We start from the raw sequence: 20,158 nt of genomic DNA, 5'->3' as shown, positions 1-20,158 counted from the left end.
CCAAGGGTCTCTCGCACAAAAGATGAAGTTTTAATATTGACAATGAGTCCACTTGGTACAGCGCAGTTTAAACAAGCATGTGGCGGTTTATTTCTCATTTGTACTATATTAGAAATCAATATCATAATATACTGCAATTTTACATAGTGCTTATTTTGTTTGACATCTTTGACCCACGATTGTGTTCTATAGATTAAGCGAAAGAAGAATGAATTATCATTGCCGTGTGACTTTACGTTTAGTTCATTAATCATGAAATTTAATCAACACTGTAGTAGAATGAAGGGAACAAAGGAATGTTGAATTATATTTATGAAAAAGATGCGATACAATAACAGTTACACTTTTACATAACTATTGAAAACAAGCGTTTACATTTCGTAGTTATACAACAAATCGTCTGTGAAGGTCTTTTTACTCGGCCCTTAAAGTAGTATTTTCTGGTTTTGGTCGCTTGTAGAAAATAATCTCGTTGTTTGTCTAGAATGAACTTCTGTCGTTAGGTGACCAGCGCATTGGTTTTTATTTTATTCTGTTTTTCTTTTTTTAAATTATGGAAGTTGTTTATTATGAACAAACTTCATATTTACGTTTAAATTATCTTTATGACCCTTATATGACGTAAATTGTTGATCTGTTTGTACCTTTTAGACTCAGAAGTGTCTAGAAAAGTGCTTGACAAGCAAAAAACGAAGTGAAAAGATAAAAGTATCTGTTGTCTTTTTTTTCTAACAGATAGGAAACGAAAATATTTTAGGTAGGTAACGTTATGCTTTATTGATTACTAGTTAGTTAAAAGTGTTCAGAGATTGTATTTGAATTCTTTCGGCCAACTTTACGTGAACATATAAATAGTTATAATCTTATTTATCATCGCGAGTAGTGTTCAATATGAGATTTTTTTTTTTTGTTGATAAAAATATATGTTCTTTGATCCCATTGCGTCTAATTTTCTTGGCTGTTTTCTTCTTCTGTTTCGAACTCGCAAATTAACCGTTAGAGCTCACGTGATGTTCACGTGGAATTTAGCTTTCATGTGAGATAGTACTTAAAGTCTAAGCTGTTATTAGAGAAAAGTAAACATCCATTATTATGTTTTGCTCTTTTCAAGGTATTGAATTGAATATTCAAGGATCATATTTGCTGAGTAATCACTGTCATTTCTGTCAATAGCCGTAGGTTCTTCACACATAGTGTTTTCAACAACGCATACACTTCGATCTTATCTTCCGCTTTCCATTTTTAAAAACATTTAAACATTTTCCTTTTCTTGATTCAATGTAGTTTAATCTCAAATTAACGTAATATTATATAAAACTATTACAGAGCGCACAGTTTTAATATGAGCATGAATCTCTTTTCCACTTCTCACTATATCTGTGTAAATCCCTTTACGGACACAAGTAAAGGGCAAAAAGACCCTCAAAGGGAGTAAATTGTTATAGACAAACATATAACTGTAATATATAACTGTAATATATAACTGTAATATATAGAATGTTGGGTAAGTTTGTGGCAAACTTGGATAAGTGATAGATGATACCAAGTGCAATTTCTTTTTCTTATAATTTCATATCCGAGTACGCCTGTTTTAGGTTCACAAGCCTTCGAAATTGCCAGCTTGCAATAGCTTTTGTCATTCAGATTAAAGCAAAGCGCCTGAAATGTCCATCAATCCGCTATATTTAGCTTCTCTACTGGTTGTCTTGCACGAGGTTGGTTGGGTTGAGTTGATTTTAACGTCCCGTTCAGCAGCGAGGCTATATGAGACATGGACCTACTGATTAACGTGGAATCCGAACCACATGAGCTCCCACCGGGAATCGAAAACGGGACTCCCATGCCTTTCACGAGAGTATCAACCTTAACGTCCTACTGGCAATATTAAGCTAACTATTGAACCTGCGATTTCTACACAGCGCATCATTCACATATGAGCATGAATCTCCTTGTCATTCCTCATAACATCTGTACATATCCCTTTACAGACACACGTGAAAGACATCTGGATAAAAATCGGCAAGGAGTACCATAAAGATTAGATATTTTCGATTATGTTTTCAATATCTCGCGCCGTTTGCAAGACTTGAGCCTACTTCCGGTTGGAGTTTCTAATTCATATATGATCGGCGCTTTTTTCTTCTTGCATGCAGTATGTAATAACCAAATGCATTAAACACACACAATTAATTATAATGTCAGTCATATATGGTATTCATTGAAAAAAAATCTCCAAACAATAAAAATTCATCTTAGATTGGAGAAATAGTTATCCTTCGTTTTTCATTAACATTTGGCCATAAAACAAACGCCTGAGAGATATGCAACTCCCGTATACAATTATGCGGTGTTGGAATGTATAGTGCGTAGGATATGATGCTTTAGTTTTTTTCTAATTTCAACACTTCCAGTGTAAACCTAAAAATGTAATAAAGAAATAATGTTTTTCTTTTTAAATATTCAATTAGAACTGGACAGTCTATATAAAATTTGCAATCGATCAGTGAAAACATGACCTTTCTAGAGCCTGTAGTTTCCGAGATCTCATTGTCGAAAGAATTGGGCACAAACATATATAAGTCCACAAACGTATAGTTTAAAAGAACGCCAAAAATGGCAGCAGAATTCATTTGCATTGGTTTTGGAAAAGGCTAATTAAAATACAAAGGCTTTGAACAATAATTTAAAAAATAAACTTTGTGAGAAAGGTCTATTTAAGTAATTTATTGAAAGTACACACAATATAAAACATTTGTCTCTGTTGAACGTGAAATCACAAATAATTATCAATAGTTATAACCGGAAATCAAAGATTTGAAATTTAAAGTTATAGGTTTTTGCTGAGGCGCTTTTGCTGGTATTGTAGCATTTTAATAGATAGATAAAAAGGGTCAAAACGACGGCTAAAATGTGGAATAGAAAAATATAGACTTTCATTTTAAAAAAAAAAAAACTTGAATGAGAATCAACAAATCTACATAAAATTTGGAATCGACCAATGAAAACGGCACGTTTCTACCACTTGTGGTTTTCGAGATTTCATTGTCGAAAGGATTGGTTACAAACTTTTCTTGACCACAAACATATAAATCTAGCATTTTAATATATAAATAAAAGTGTTCTTGTGAGAGATCGTATCACGAGAAGACGACTGATTTGCCAAAATGAATTTTTAAAGTAATCATCTACCTCAAATTGGTTTTTATCATGTCATTTTGACTCAAATCTTATCCCAAAAGGACGAGCGGAAGGTCAAAATTTGTGTAAAAAAAATTAGTATTTCACCAGTCCGTCTAGTTAGAAAAGCGAAACACATGTATATAAACTCTTCGTTAAAATTAAGTGAAAATGTATCCTAGCGTGTTTGAATATTCCTATTTTAAGTAGGGTAGGGGGCACATTTTAATATATTTTTTTAACACACAGAAATCATTATTTACTGTTATTTGTGATCACACTATAGATCTCCCTAACTTGAAAGATTCCTCAGATACTCTATTTTTGACAAATTTTGAAACCCTTCGCCCGCGTTAGAGTATGTATTTTTGTGAACATGAAATGATATAAACCTGACCGTAGCCAAATGTTATGCTCCAAAATGCATTTCAAACTCAGAGACGCTGGATTTGTATGAAGGACGGACAAATACACAGCAATGGGGAGAATAACTTTATGGAAAATTGGAAATATCTTAAGTCCTTTCACTTAGGATACACATTTCAATAAATGTGTGTGATGATAGAAAACCATTAGATACTTTATTTATGGCATTGATTTTGAATATCCTATCTTCCTTAGGATACGCCCTTTAATCAATGTTACATGACAAAACCCCAGCTTGAAAATGAAATGAAATCTTTGAGTTTTACGTCCCACGGTTATGCCGGTTAGGCCAAAGGAGACGGTTATGATGAGTAATGAATGAAATGGTGGAATGAAGAAAGTGGGAGAAAACGGGAGAACACCGAGGAAACCCACCCACACGGTGTTTGTCCACCACAAAGTTCACTTGGCGGGGGCTGGGATCGAACCCAGGATACCAAGCACCAGATGTGAACGCTCTACGACTGAGCCACCGCGGCCCCGATCCCAGCTTGAGGTAGGAACTATGTTCCGAAATTCATTTCAAACTGTCCAGCTATTTGTTCCACCATTTCATTCATTACTCATCATAACCGTCTCCTTTGGCCTAACCGGCATAACCGTGGGACGTAAAACTCAAAGGTTTCATTTCATTTTCAAGTTGGTTTTTTTTCATGTAACATTGATTAAAGGGCGTATCCTAAGGAAGATAGGATATTCAAAATCAATGCCACAAATAAAGTATCTAATGGGTTTCTATCATCACACACATTTATTGAAATGTGTATCCTAAGCGGAAGGACTTAAGATATTTCCAATTTTCCATAAAGTTATTCTCCCCATTGCTGTGTATTTGTCCGTCCTTCATACAAATCCAGCGTCTCTGAGTTTGAAATGTATTTTGGAGCATAACATTTGGCTAGGGTCAGGTTTGGTATCATTTCATGTTCACAAAAATACATACTCTAACGCGGGCGAAGGGTTTCAAAATTTGTCAAAAATAGAGTATCTGAGAAATCTTTCAATTTACGGAGATAAAACTCCGAATATTAACTCATTAAAAATAAGTTGACACGTGTTCAACGTCATCAAAAATTCTGCTTCTAAAGGGAAAGAATGGGCAATTTTTTATAATTTTTCTGTGCATATTCACTCGACGTTTTTGTTTCATCATCATGTAAAAAGAGCTGATCAATTGCAAATGAATTTGGGAGTATAGCACTTGGTTCAGGCCGTACTTTTTCCATCACGTTACTTTCATCAAAATGCGGATCTTAAGTGAGAAGAGAGTTCAAAATTTACGCCCTCAAAACAAAGCCATGCGTTTCCTTTAGTGATGAATTTTTGAACATAGTTGCACTTCGCTCTGCCCGGCGACCCGTCTTCCTTATTCTAAAGGGTATAATCCTGGGACGGTAAACCGAAACATGAAATCCTATCACTTTTATTAATATGCATATTCTAGCTCATGTGGTTCAGATGCCACAATTAAGTAGTGGATCCACGTCTGATGTAGTCTCGATGCTGAAAGGGATGTTAAGTTCCAATCCAACCAACCTTTATTAAAAATAAGTTGACATGTGTCCCAGATTTTCGAAAATTACATATTCTTCACAAAGTACTTTTTTTTTGTCACTTCGTTATTTTTAGGCAACATCGAGTCCTTCAGCTAGTTATTTATAATCACTAGTTGTGGCCGAACATTCGGTCCAAGAACTCTATAGTTAAAAACCATGTTTCATTAAAAACTCTAGTCCTATACTTGTCCTAATAATAAACAACAAAGAACATTCATGTTCAGTATCATCACCTTCCATTTTCAAATAATTAAATTGAAAGAACACAGTTTAAGTTGCAGTTAAATTGTCACAATATAATACAGTAGAAACATACACTGATTAGCCAAAACATTATGACCACTCATTATTTTTGAACGAAGTCATTGAGCTGATGTAAAAGTCAAGGGGCACGACAGAACCGTCCACCAGGGATCTCACTCGATTAGTCAGTGTGATAGTTATATGTAGAATTCTGTAGACCCGTGTATATCGATGTTTGATAGGGGTCAGATTGAGATGTCTAGAGAGCAGGAAACGAGCATCTCGGAAATTGCGCAACTTGTCTGATATTCGCAAGCTGCCGAGGTTAGTGTTTTCAAAAGGTGGGAAAATGTCGGTGAAACAAGCACTATAAAAGAAGGCATGGGGCATTCACACCTCATTAAAGATGTCGAATGTCATAAAGTTTCAAGGTTGGTACAACAGGTTAGGAGGCAAATTGTTGCACAAATAACAGCCGACTTTAAAAAAATCGATAAATCACGAGTGTGACCTAGGACACAGTTTACCGTATACTATTAGATATACGGGTCTCCATAGCCGACGTTCCACACCTATTTCCCCACGGCATGGTCCATTTCAATTGAAATGAACATACGTCCATCTTCATGCCATTGATGTGAGCAATGATACAACATTGCATGATCCAATGAATCACAATACTCTCTTCATCACATTAATGAGCAGGTAAGAATCCGTCTTCTTTCAGGGTAACAGATGCTCAAGATGTGTCCAGTAAGAGGATGACAGGCTAGTGGTGGCTCCATTATAATTTGAAGAACATTCACATTGTCATACATGGGCCCAGTAGTTAGGGATGGGAACGAGTGAGTTCGAGCGAGTTTTCTTTGAAACTCAACTCGACTCGACTCGAAACAGTCATTTTTGAGTTCGACTCGAAAAAATTTCCTCCAACTCGACTCGAATTCGGGTCGAGTTTCGAGTCGAGTCGAGTCAAAATGAGCGAAACCCTGTATGTAGTTCCAAGTACTCTCTCCAAGTATCCTACATAGACAATACAATTATCGATGATACTAGTACTACTACTAAAACATTATTATTATTATTATTATTATTATTATTATTATTATTATTATTATTATTATTATTATAACACCATGTATAAACATGAAAGGTAGGCGGTTTGTATCTGAATACTGAAAACTAGTTGATTGTCAATCTCGGTCGTCGAGAAGTCTTCACGAGGCAAGGACATCGGTCACGAGGTTCTGGGTTTGTGTTCCGGAGGAACAAGTATTCTGGTTTGAGCCAAAATATATTAAAACTTATAGGGCGCCTGCCAAATGAGGAACATAGCTCCAAAACTGCTCGGCCCGGGTTTAGGTTTGTCAACGACTAGGCTCATAGCTATTCACTATCGATCCGAATCGAGAAGTGACCCGAGCAAACAGCTCACCCAACCGAGCTGGCTCGAACCGATGGTTCACCCGAGCCGAACCGAATTGAGCTGATTGCTCACCCAACCGAGCCAGTTCGAGCCATCGACTCAGTTGAGCTGAGTCGAACAGAGCCGATGGTCTTGTTTCAACGGAGCTGGCTCGAGCCGATAGCTCACATGAGCCGAGTCGGTGGCTCATCCCAACCAAACAGGCTCGAACCATCGGCTCAACTGAGCGTAGTTTATGGCTTGTCCCAACCGAACCGGCTCGAGCAGTTCGCTCAGTTGAACCGAGCCGAGTCGGTTGGCATCACTTTCCGGGTTGGGCTTCTGTTTGGGATAAAAAAAATTCGACCGTGCAAGTCTCAAACTTGATGGTAAGAACTACATACTTATATTGGTGCTCACAACATTTTACCATGTAGCTTCTTTATTGCAGACTACAAATAATATTGAAGATAAGTCCAGGCTTCTCGCGGTCATGTCACCTGAAAACGGTGCATGGCTTCAAGCTCTACCATCGCCTTCTCTGGGCCTACATCTATCCAATGAGAGTTTCCAAGTATCCGTCGCTCTACGGTTGGGAGCAGACAAATATGAACCACGCCACTGCCCCAATTGCAACACCTTAGTAGATAAAAAAAGGATTACACGGTTTGTTGTGCAAAAGCAGTGCCAGCAGACATCCACGTCACTCAAGTGTGAATGATATAATATTAGGAGCTTTAATATCTGCGAGGCTCCCAGCAGTGATGGAACCGAATGCATATAGCCGTTCAGACGTAAAAAGACATGATGGCATAACATTAGTACCATGGAAGAAAGGAAAGGCATTGATTTGGGATTTCACATGTTCAGATACTCCCCCCTCCAACCTTCAATATTCCTCAGTACAAGCTGGACTCTTAGCTGCTCGAAGAGCAAAAGAAAAAAGGAATAAATATAGTAATCTAGTCGATAACTATTGCTTTATTGCAATAGCAATTGAGTTTAGCTTTTCTTGGGAAGAAGGCAGCCTCAAATTTATAAATGAAATCGGCCACCGTCTATCAATTAAATCAGGAGATACTCTAGCAAAATCTTTCCTGATTCAACGCATTAGCATAGCCATTCAACGTGGGAACGTGTCGTCTATTATGCGAACGTTACCCACTGGTAAAGAGCTAGAAGAGGTCTTTCTTCTGTGATTGCAGAACAGGAAGGTTTTGAGTAAAAACAAATCATTGGTGCAACAATTTATGTAACAATCGAGCAAAGAGTAGGGAGAGACAGCTCACAGTCCGTAAGTTCATATGAAAAATTACGGCAGAATGCTGTACCGTACGTCAAGACAGTGACATAACATGACCTGTTGGAGCCATTGAAAGCAGATTTAGTATTACCTGCCAAACAGTATGGGAACAAAGGTGTGTATGCGAGCTGTGGTTTCTTGGAGAATATCTCCGATCATGCTGAACGGGTAGCAATTCGAGGAGTCATGTATGTTAGGAAGCTTTCTGAGGCCAGCAAAGCGAAACAAGAGGCACGTAGAACAGGCGAATAAGAAAGTAAAGAGACAGTGAAGAGTTTAAGCGTCCTTTATGTTAGTAAAATTATAAATCATGAAAAATTACAATAAATACTAACTGAATTCATAATATGAAACCAATAAGAAATTATTTAACATAATTCGTAATTTCCGGGTGAAAAGAAGGAGGGCCTATATAAAATTTTCCAGAATAATTATACCATGTATTTGAGTGCTTAGTAATCTCTCTCTCTTTGATGACAATTATATTTCGTTTCTTTTTACAGAAATTATGTGTAACATGCTTAAATGTTGTGATTAATTCTTTTAACACTATTCTTTTATTGAAATTATTCAAATGTCTACGCTTATTTTCGTTACTTGAAGAAGAATAAACAATTTTCAATTTGAAGAATATAACGATCCCAAAGTTGATTATGCCAAATTTTTTAAAGTTCATTATAATAACATTTCTTGAGGTTTTCTTGGTGTCTCAATTTTTTAAAGCTTACGACAAGTGAATTCCTAACCAAAGAAGATTAAAATTTATCTTTGAATGTATGGATATTTTATGGTTTCATTTCACGTATAAGAGAAAATGACAAGATTTGACATGAGGTGAAAAAAATCTAATGTAACACACTTACGAGGCTTGATGGAAAACGTTTTACAAGTTGTTACTAACAGTGCCGAGTGTTCTGATATTATAAGATTCGGAAGAATAGACGTTCCTATGTTTAAACTATCTTTGTTTAAGCCAGGTCTGGATTAACTAATCTGGAGGCCCGTAGCTAGAAAAAATATGTGGCCCTTGCTGACTTCACCTAATACATTTCTGTGAGAGTACAGTAGGGAAGTTGAGGGAATATGCTTCTTATTTTTGGTCATATTTTATTTAATGATGATGATTGTATCTTCTTGATTCTTTTTAGATAGACAGTTGAGATTTTAATCAGAGTGGAGGCCCCTGTCCACCTGGAGACACGGAGCTATAGCTTCCCTAAGCCCCTCCCTTAATCCGGCCCTGATTTAAGCCTATCCGTTTATTTTTCACGGTAGTTTGAGGAAGCAGTTTTGTGTGAGAAATGAATTTTTTTCGTGAACATTTTCCAACTTTTTTTTAAATATATATTTCAAATATAGTTTAACACCTAAACAATGGATTGACCAACTTTATTTGACTTTTGGAGTTGAAGCATCATCCAATAGAACTGTGTACAGTTAGCTTTCAGAATTCTAGGTGGTTAATTATTTTACAGTGATAAATTTCGTAAAGGTCGTCCTTCCACGTCTGTTGTTGCCAGTAATGATGATGCTGTGCATGAAACGATTGCGAGAGATAGGCATGTGACATCATGAGAGTGGACATCTTTGAACATCTACACTGTTTGGATGCTTCAAAGCGAGCGAAACCAACAAGAGTTGTTCGTTCGAGGAGTGTTGCCAAGCAAATAATTGCTTGTATCTTTGGTTATACCGGACATGTGGTTTTAGAAAATCGAAAGACTGTAAACGACTGGTATACGACAATTTGTTTGCCAAAGCTCATCAATGAATTGCTTAAAACAAACTCTTCACCACAAGAACGCTAGTTCCCACTCAGTACATAAAATGTTGATTTTTTTTAAAAAAAAATTTTTGTCCAGTAAAAACGTCGAATTAGTAATTCATTATCCGTATTCATCTTGCTTATCACCTGATGATTTCTTTTTGTTTCCAATGTGAAAAGTAAGATGTGTTGTGAGCGATTTGTGTCGCCTGAAGCAGCCGTTGAAGCATTTCGAACAGCGGTTTCTGAGGCAGCAGGCTTAGATGGAAAAACATGCATTCAAAATTGGTTAGAACGTATGAAAAAGAATATCGATCACGAAAGCGAATACTTTGAAAAACAATAAAACCATTTCAAGAATTTCATAGTATTGATTCCAAAAACTTTTTCAGCAGCCCTCGTAAAAAAGGGAAATGTAAAAAGGAAATCATCTCACATAAACGAAAATAAATAATTTGCGGAAAAGAAAATCCTTTCACTGAACTTACGAGGTAAGTTGCATGTGCACACGGATCTATGGAATGCATTCTGGGATTAAACATTAATTGAAGACCTGAATTACAGAACATGCCAAGTCCACCGGAGTGCTTTTGTGATTTTAGAAAAAAGACAAGAAGGTTATACTTGGCGTGCTATTCTGTTTAGCTGATTTTTTGTATTTTTTTTTTTTTTTTTTTTTTTTTTTTTAAGGTTTTAATTTGGATTTAGGGGAAAGTAGTCGAATTCTGCGCACTTAAGGAAAAATCGTTATTTCTCCGCTGTTTTTGTAAGTATAACGACATAACTTCGCATAGTCATTGTTTGCTGTGTAGTAGACAAGATAAAGACGTAGTTTGAATAAAAGCTCACACCAGTACTCGATAATAGACAAAAAAACCTGAACTATACATTTGCGCAGAATTACCCAACTAGGTGGGTAATTCTGCGCGTGATATGGGGTAATTCTGCGCGAAGCAAATCTATATGTTTAAAGCAAGAAACCATTTTCATAACATATAACATACTTAGATATATAGATGGAATGGGTTCAGAAAAAGAACGACAAGGTGGACTACAAGTTTTACTATATACTTTATTCTCTACTTGTTTTATAACCGAACAAAAATATTACATATTTTTGAGTGTATTGAAAACATAAGCGTGCGATGATAAGGAAGAACAATGTCATTCTGTGATGTGACACCAAAACTATGTTCTGTTGAAGTATGAATTCCACAATCACGAATAGTTTCCTCGACGTTTTGTACCAACCTGTCATCATCTCCAGCAGTAATACTATGTTAGGTGCCTCCATAGTGACATTGTGAAAGTCTGATTCTGAAAATTTGTCAGGGTTTATGGTATTATTGCCACAGCCCTAAATCCAGCTATGGCTTTCTCCATAGTTGTAACTTTGTCGTATGCTTCATCGAAAATACTGGCAAGATAGTACATGTGACGCCGTGGGATTTATAAACATGAGAGGGACGAAGATTCCAAATGCACTACAAACATACACAACAGTGACTGTCTTTCCACGCTCGCACAACATAGCAATTCCTACCTGTTTCTGACCTTTAGGTGCTAAAATTCTCAGAAGATTTTGCACGTTCGAAATATACCTTTCGTCCACGTTGAACATTCTACTTAGGGGAAAATGGTGCTTTTTCATTACTGTTTCCAAGTTATTAAAGAATAGTGTCACCGCTTCTTCATTGAATCAATTTATCCTATTCAAACTTACTCCCTCAGGTTTCCTTAGGCGTATTCTTGGATTTCTTTAAAGAAATAGTCTCAACCAGTCATTTCCAGCAATTTGGTAGTTCCATCAAAATTATGGGCAATTCGACTTGCTTCAGCAAATTCGTATGCCATACGCCGATGATCTATACGTGTGATACCAAAAAATAAATTTGCAACGCTTATCACATAGTCCACCAATTCTCTTTCGTTCTCGCGAGAACACTTCCGAGAGTAGCATGTTCCATATTTCCAGTTTTCATCCGTAGACAAATAGTAGATTCTGCTATTCTGTACAATCTTCCAACTTCTCGAATCGCACACTCACTTTTAAGAGCACTGATAGCTCCTCTTAGTTGTTCCTCTGCATAACTACCTCCCGTAGTTGCTCTTTCTATTCTTCCCTATATCTTTAATCAGAGAGTGACGATATTTTGCAGATCTATTACGTATGCTTGTTATTAACATAAAACTTCTTGAGGTGCAATTCTGCGCACTGCGCAGAATATCCCATCGATTTTGCGCAGAATAACCCCACTCCACCATTTAACAAAAAACACAAAACTACGAGCTATTAAAATTTGATTAGAACTACGAATTGCCGTAATTATAATGTCCATTTACAATATAAATGGAACATAAAAGTAACGATCTAGAAATATATAAAATACAGAACGTACCTCTTATTTCTTTTGAAGAGAATTTAACATCAACAGGGAAGAAATAATTCAACTGCCACTTACAGCCTAAACATTTGAGATAATGGCTTCCCTCCTTTAATGTTAGTTACTAGTAACGGTCGCTTCATGGCAGTAGCAACCAATGTGTCGTAAAGAATCTCCAAGTTGAAAAAACACGTGTGCGCAGAATTATCCACCGCGCAGAATTCGACTACCTTCCCCTACATATTTGCAAGTGAATAGCCCTTAAAGCATATATGCTAGCTAAAAAAAAAAAAAAAAAAAAAAAAAACGCAAAATACGAATAAACAGAGTGGACTTCGGATTTTATGCAATTTAGATCTTCAATTCTACCGAGGCAATATATAGCTACCTGTATGCAAAAAAACTTAGATCTATAGTGATGCAGTAAAAATGTTAGTTCATTTTCCTCGAACGGTAACACACTGATTATACAATTATCATTATATTACTATTTTAACATTACGACTTACTCTTTAAGGATAGTAGTCGAAAATAATTATATGCAAGAAACTAATTTCCTCTAATAAAACTTGTGTCTTTATATTCTTTACATCAAAACTAATACATGATGGGTAAATTTATTTGCAATATACTTGTTTTAAGAATATGATTTAAAAAAGGATATTTTCATTTCTCTTATTCTAGTATGGTTCACTTTTTACTTGGTTTTGTTAACAGTGTTGAATAACTACGTCATTTTTGCTTCTAAATCGTTGCTTTGTGTGGGGATTATTTTTTCCTCTTTTCTTTGAAACGAACGGGAATTTTAATGATGCCATTTCACTGATTTCATCTTCAAGTCTAGCAAAATATCCTTTGCCTTTCTCAAAATGAATTTGCACTATATATGAATTTCATTATACCTAAGTTGAATTTAAATATTAAATATTAAAAGCATATATTATAATATTTTTTTACGAAGTAAGGGAAATTTAAATGGATTTAAATGGGACATTTAAAGCGAAAAAATCAGTAAAATCAAACTATTATAAACTCAGTTTATTTAAAAGAAAATATAAAAGTAACTCCCCAATAAATCAACAACTTAATAATGTATCAACATCATTAATGAATAATAAACAACTAATGCATAGTTAAAAACTATTCTTGTATTTTTCTCGTCTTTCTAGAGTTTTGTTATTCTTGACTTAGTTTTGAACTTATTTACCGCATGAATTATGATTCCATGAATATTAATTAATGATGAAAAACATACTTTTCATTCATGTTTAACTTTAAACACACTTCACATAAAAAAAACTGTTTTTGTTGATGTTTCATGAATGAGTGTTTTTCTTAAGTTATCTGAAAATACATTATCATTTTATCTAAAAAATATCATGTTAAAATATTAAAACGCAAAACTCTAATGAATGTATGTATGTGATAATGTGCTCTAAACTAGGTGAAGGTTATTTTTACTACGTAGTACTTAAAAACAATGTTTTGGACTTTTCAATTATGATATGCAGACTGTATCTGCCCATTCGTCCCAGTGATACCAACTCCATTCGTTCATTTTGTGGGATATTGTACAGTATTTTTTTCGAAAAGGAGTAAAGGGAATTTTCATCGCAATTGGCAGCAAATATGAAACATTTTCTTTTCATCGACGTATTCTTTTCATCGACAAGAATAACATTCTCTATGGACAGAAAGTAGAGCAATGACTCTATAATAATCTTAAAATTAGTGTTAATTATCAAATTTTGTTACTTGAAAATAGTGCTAGTGCAAAAGTTACTTGTGATTCTCGAAAAACAAGCTACAAGAAATGTAAATTTTGCCCTGGTACTTTTTAAATACAAAGAATATAATTAACGGGTAAAAAAAATAAAGTGAAACATGAGAAACAACTAACTACGAAAATGTTCTACACAAAACAATTGGGAAATAAAGTTCTTCTAGAATCTTTGCGTTCATTACAATACGATGACACATAATAATTATGTGAATACTAAATCCTGAACACAAAATGTACTTGTTTTTTCGCCAACAGTTTCAACCACTTCTTTGAATTAAGGAAATAGTTATTTATCAACTACTTGATAACGCAGATGATCAAAATTTGCTGGTAGTTTACTCATATATTGAAGAAAATGTGCGACAATAATTTAATTTTCCATATGATTTTTTTACAATTTTAGTTTTGTAATTAGTATAACGTGGGAATTTAAAAAGCTAACTGGGAATGTTTGCCTTTCGAGATGGAATTTTATAATGTTTCAGATTGGCACCACTGATTCGTTTGTCCTTCTGTCTTCAAATCACAATAAAAGTAATAATGGATAGCGAGAACCGATTTTCTGATACGGATTCAGTGTGCCAACAATATCTGTCATCTCTGACCTTTGCCTCCTTTGAAACTGGAGATGGTAGATATCTAGTACTTCTGGTTTCAATTTTGACCTTCAAAGAGCAAAAATGGTAACAGAAAGCTATATATTTTACCCGTTTCGATTCAAGTACGAAGAGTATGCTTTTGTCTACACTTATTCGTACATTGAAACCGGAACTGATACATTTAAACACTTCTGGTTTCAATATTTTATTGCCGTAGAGAAGTGGTTTCCAATCTGGGGGGCGGGGGCATAATGAGTGAGCAAGAGAAACACAGAAATAAACTGAAATTCGTAATTACAAATATAACGAATGTTATAACATGCGGCGCTAAATTATACATATGTATAACGTATAAGCACAAAATAACTATTGAGTAAAAACAATTGTTTCATTAAGAACAAAGTTGGTACAAAATAATACTGCATTACGATGGTATGCAAAGACTTGATGGAAATAAATATAAGCTAGTAAGATTATTATTATTATTATTATTATTATTATTATTATTATTATTATTATTATTATTATTATTATTATTATTATTATTATTATTATTATTATTATTATTATTATTATTATTATTATTATTATTAAAGTATTATTGGGTTCTTGATTACCGAATCGTTAACGCGTGCAACTTTGGTGTACGTAGTTACTGGTTCTGTTTTCTGTAGGAGCACTAAAATTTTCCTGTGTGGGAGAAGCAACTGAGGCTATTGGAAAGACACCCAAGTTAAGAGATGCCGAACTCTAGTCCAGAAATCCAGAAATAATGGAGTCTGGAAAGCCGATGCGCTCTTCACTAATCATCATCGAGTTCAAACTGCACCATCTAGCCTACCATAGCCCTTCCAATTTCAGTACATATAAGGATGCCTATTTGAAAAGGAGACTTTTACTATATGGGCGTTGTGTCTAATCGAAGTGGAGAAATATGTCTGGTGATAGATGATTCCCGGTTTGCATTTGTAGCAAACGGCATTGTCTTGTGTCTCTTCAGTTAGGAAAAGTTGTTTAGTGCAATCGGGTGCAAGGTGAATTTTTCCAGATCAGTGAACGCGCTGTTACTCAATTTCTTCGTGCAGAAGGCATGCATGCGCAAAATAATACTGCAACACGTTGTAGAGACTTAAACACATCATCAAAAACGAGCACAGAGGGAAGCTCTTGAACGGGATAATGCAGAAGAACGCTAGGCCACCTTAAGCTTTCCTTAAACATTCTGAAAGTCCTCAAACATCCTTTATACAACCCGCATTACTCTCATTTGACTCCCATATCTTTGACCCCTTAAAAAAGTCACTGAAAGGTCAATGGTTCACCAGTGACAAGGAAATACAGACCACCATGGGAAAATGAATCCCTCAGCAACACAGAAATTTCTGCACCGAAGACATCTACTCCCTTCCTAGGCACTGGATCAGTGCAACAGTATTAATGACAATAACTGTGCATATTACATTAATTGTATTTCTTATATTCTATAATAAACTATTCTTTAGATTTAACTGTGGTCTCCTTTTCATTTGAGCAAACATTATAATGACGCATAATACTTGACAATTATATACATCTTAAAAATTTACTGATACACTGCAATACCCAATGTTTATATAAATATACAGTTATGTGACAGTTTCAAAACTGTATCAACATCTTCATCAGTTAGAAGTGTTCTTTTGCCTGATGAAGATACTGATAACTCGTTATGTAACTAGTTTTTGAGTTATATACTGCCATGTCAGTGTATTTTTCATTTATATTTTGAAAACACATTTTATATCAACGCCACAAACTATGTTTAAAGTAGGACACAAGATTATGAGAAAATGTTTTCTTGAAACTCATTTTAACTTAGTGACAGTGACTACTATTACTACTACTATTTTCTTATATAATAATAATAATAATAATAATAATAATAATAATAATAATAATAATAATAATAATAATAATAATAATAATAATAATAATATATCGTAGGTTTTTAAAAAGTAAAATTGTTAATTTTGAAAAATTGACTTAAAATAGTAAAAAGTTTTGCAAAGAGTGGTTATGCGTACATTCTTACTGTTGGACTCTATAATATAATAATTCATTAGTGCATGACTGTTTCCTTCTCCAGTTCCGCGGAATAAATTATTGTCCCTTCTACAGCCACATTTTCATTCAGTACACCATGGTAAGGGTATACTGTACGTGGGAGAAATGCATGTCCCATTGCAACTGCATTATATCGGTTTTACTATACATACAGGCCCGTATTTATATATTGTACGCCCCTGTACTCTAAATAATTTGCCGCTCCCACCCGCATAAACTTATGTCTCAAACAAGGAAATATGTCGTGATTTGGAAACATTCCAGCTCTTGTTGAGTTGCAGTTTAGGTATTACAAGTTACATAAGTAACAACTTAATTTTAAATAGCCTAATTCTCTCAGTGATGATTATTATGTAGTGTTCTGCCCGAAGGTAGGTGTTTGATTCGAAGGTCTCTGGGCAAGGTGAACCCATGGTGATTTGCCATTACCTTCCATGGGATGATGATGACGTACTAAGGACGATACCTGTAGCTTAATTTGGGATCCGAATCACTTGTGTCCCTACCGAGAATCGAACCTGGGACACCTTGATTACAAGGCAACGAGCTAACCACTTATCCATTGGGAACACATTCTCTCAATAGTGGAATGTAATTTATTTATGTAGGTTTTAATTTACTGTCCGGAGAAAATGCATTCTATTAATTCTTAATGAACTGCTATGTCCCTTTTATATTCCATTATTTCACTTGAATTTTGATCGAATTTTTTAAATATTTAGTCTTACCATTGTAATAGTAAAATATGGAATTAAAAAAAAACTAATAAAATCTGGAATTAAAAAAACTAATACAATATGGAATTAAAAAAGATAGGCAGTGTTTTTGATATTGTTTATTTTGAACTTATCACATAATTAAAGATTATAATGAGTTTAGGAAAAAGTATTTTATAAAATTTTATATGTAAAAAATATATTAGTTTACATAATGAATGTGAATTCTTTCATATGTTTTTAAGATATTCGAACGGATAAGAGAAACTCTTTCCAAAGTATTGGCAAATAAACTTTTTTTTCTGTATGCATTTTCTTTTCTTATGTTTTAGGTTACTTGAATAATAATTTTAAAAGAGAACTTCCCAAAGGGCATTTTAAAAATGATCGAAAACGACCAATATTAGAGTTGAACTAATAATTTTTGGTTCGCTGAGATGAATAGTGACAATTTTAATCCAATTCAACTTCTAAGTCATACTCCACTTCCCAGAGAAGGGGCGAGATTTTAAAAGTAATCAAAAACGACAGGCATTAGTGTTGAATTAATCGTTTACGAGGTCACTGAGTTTAACGGTATCAGTTTTCATGATGCTCATCCTCACAATTAACTGCATCAGTTCATCCTCACCCCTTGGGATTGGAGTGGGAGATGGACTTTTCAAAAATAATCAGATAAACTAACCAATTAGTAACTACTGTAATTAGAGCGAATTAAACACATTAGCATATTTCTCGCTCTTGCGCGGGACTCTGCGGGTTGCTAGTTTTAAATATTACTTTATTGCGGATCTTTAAAAAATCCAAACTTTTGCCGCCCTCTAAATTCTGCCGCCCTGTGCTCGAGCACAGAATACCACTTACCTAAATACGGGCCTGTATACATATAACATTTCATTAGCTGTTATTCATCGAAAGTGTATTATGCATGATCAAGTATGTGTTATAAAAGTAACCAAGAAAGTTCTGTCGCTTTTTGTGGAGATCTGTGTTCAATTGGCACTCACACCGTGAGTTGAATGCGAATGGAGATAAGGGGAAGGTAAGTTGTTGGTGTGGTATATTCAACATACTACTTGGTTGTGGCAGTTCAGTTACAACGTGAACTTCCGTAAGAACAGAGTGGACATGGGACCTCCAAAGAGCGTCATAAGGGTGTGTATGTTATACGAGTTCAAACTCGGCAAACGCCGCTGCAGCGGGGCGGAAGATATGCCAGGCCTTTGGCGAGGGTTTCGTGACTACGCGAACAGTGCAGCGGTGCTTTAACGAGATTAAGGACGGTGACGAAACACTCGAAGACACACTACGTGCCGGAAGACCAAACATATGTACAAAATGAAGATCTTCATGCAAGAATTGAGGCGAACAGTGGTCAGACATGTGAGGAACTGGGACTACAATTCAGTGTGAGTGGAGAAACCATTAGGCAGCACCTCCATCAGCTTGGGAAGCACTACAAGTTGGGTCGATGAGTCACATGATTTGACGCCGGATCAGAAGGCAACGTGAGGAGACACTTGTGTTTCTTTGCTGTCTCGTCTGAGGAGGAAAGGATGTTGGCATGTGATAAGAAGTGGGTCCTGTACGTAGCTCCACGGGTCGTCGTCATTGGTTAGCATCCCATGAACTGGTTCCAAAATAGCCGAAACCATCACAGCACCAGAAGAAGGTTCGCCTGTGCGTTTGGTGAACTGTTCGAGGCATCGTGCATCAGGAACTGCTACCAGCTGGTCAGAACATCACTGCAACTGTGTACAGTCAGCAGCAGGGCCGTGTTCAAGAAAAACTCAAAACTGTGGAGCCAGCACTTTTGAATCGCAAAGGGATCCTCCTGTTACAGGACAACGCTAAATCGCACATGGCTGGGATGACCCGGACACCATTATATGCCTTTAATCTTCCAGGTATGTCTTAAGTGACATATCTGTGTTCAAAAGGTGGTGGATGAAAAAGCGATAGAACTTTCTTGGTTACCTTTATAGTACAGATAAGATTGGAATTGGTGGTTTATTCTTGGGATGCTGAATTAATTCAAAAAATTAAAGCTTTTCGCTATCTTTTTTCGTGTTTGACCTACGGTGATCAATATTAAAGGTGGAAATGGTAATAGACTCCTATCACTTTCGGCTAAAGAGGAATAAGATAAAACTTACTCTTGGGACACTGAATCGATTAAATGGACCTCTTACCACTATTCCTTATTATTTTGTTTTAATACCTGCCAACAGGCAAACAGATGGATTTAACCGTTCTATAAGACTTTCAATTGATGAATAACATAGTTTCAAAGTACATTATTATTATCATTATAATTATTATAATTATTAATAATAATGATAACGTAGTAACATATCATTAAGTTTATTCATACAGATTCATAAACTTAATTCATTTTTTTTTTCATGAAAATTGCATTTAAGTTTTCAGTCTTCTAAATAGTTTGAGTGGCCTCAACCAAATTTTCTATATCATTAGAATTATCGGTAAACAAGTTTAGAAAACAAAATTGAGTACAACATACACAGAATAACAATCACTGAAAAACCTTATCTCGTAGCAGTCAATGAAACAAAGCCACACCTTAACTTATACAACGATATAATCATGTGCGTTTAGTAGTGTTGTATAACTTTCTGGGAACTTTTGACAGATTCGCTTTTTTCTTTTCGTTCTTTCTTTTTGAAATATCTCAAAC

The 20,158-nt window shown here is 35.3% G+C and overlaps 1 protein-coding gene across 1 annotated transcript in view; it reads left to right on the top strand.

Annotated features, from left to right (window-relative positions):
- The first annotated feature begins 733 nt into the window (after positions 1-733).
- The window catches only part of LOC145686579 (putative ATPase N2B), an 84,564-nt gene continuing 65,139 nt past the window's right edge, over positions 734-20,158 (top strand). The window contains exon 1 of the mRNA XM_081760019.1: positions 734-757. The gene's annotated coding sequence lies outside the window, so the exon portion shown is untranslated. The remainder of the gene's footprint in view (positions 758-20,158) is intronic.

Source organism: Thermobia domestica, chromosome 5 (genome assembly GCF_964235325.1).
Source record: "Thermobia domestica chromosome 5, izTheDome1.hap1.1, whole genome shotgun sequence".
Taxonomy (NCBI): domain Eukaryota; kingdom Metazoa; phylum Arthropoda; class Insecta; order Zygentoma; family Lepismatidae; genus Thermobia; species Thermobia domestica.
This window is presented reverse-complemented; position numbering and strand designations above follow the sequence as displayed.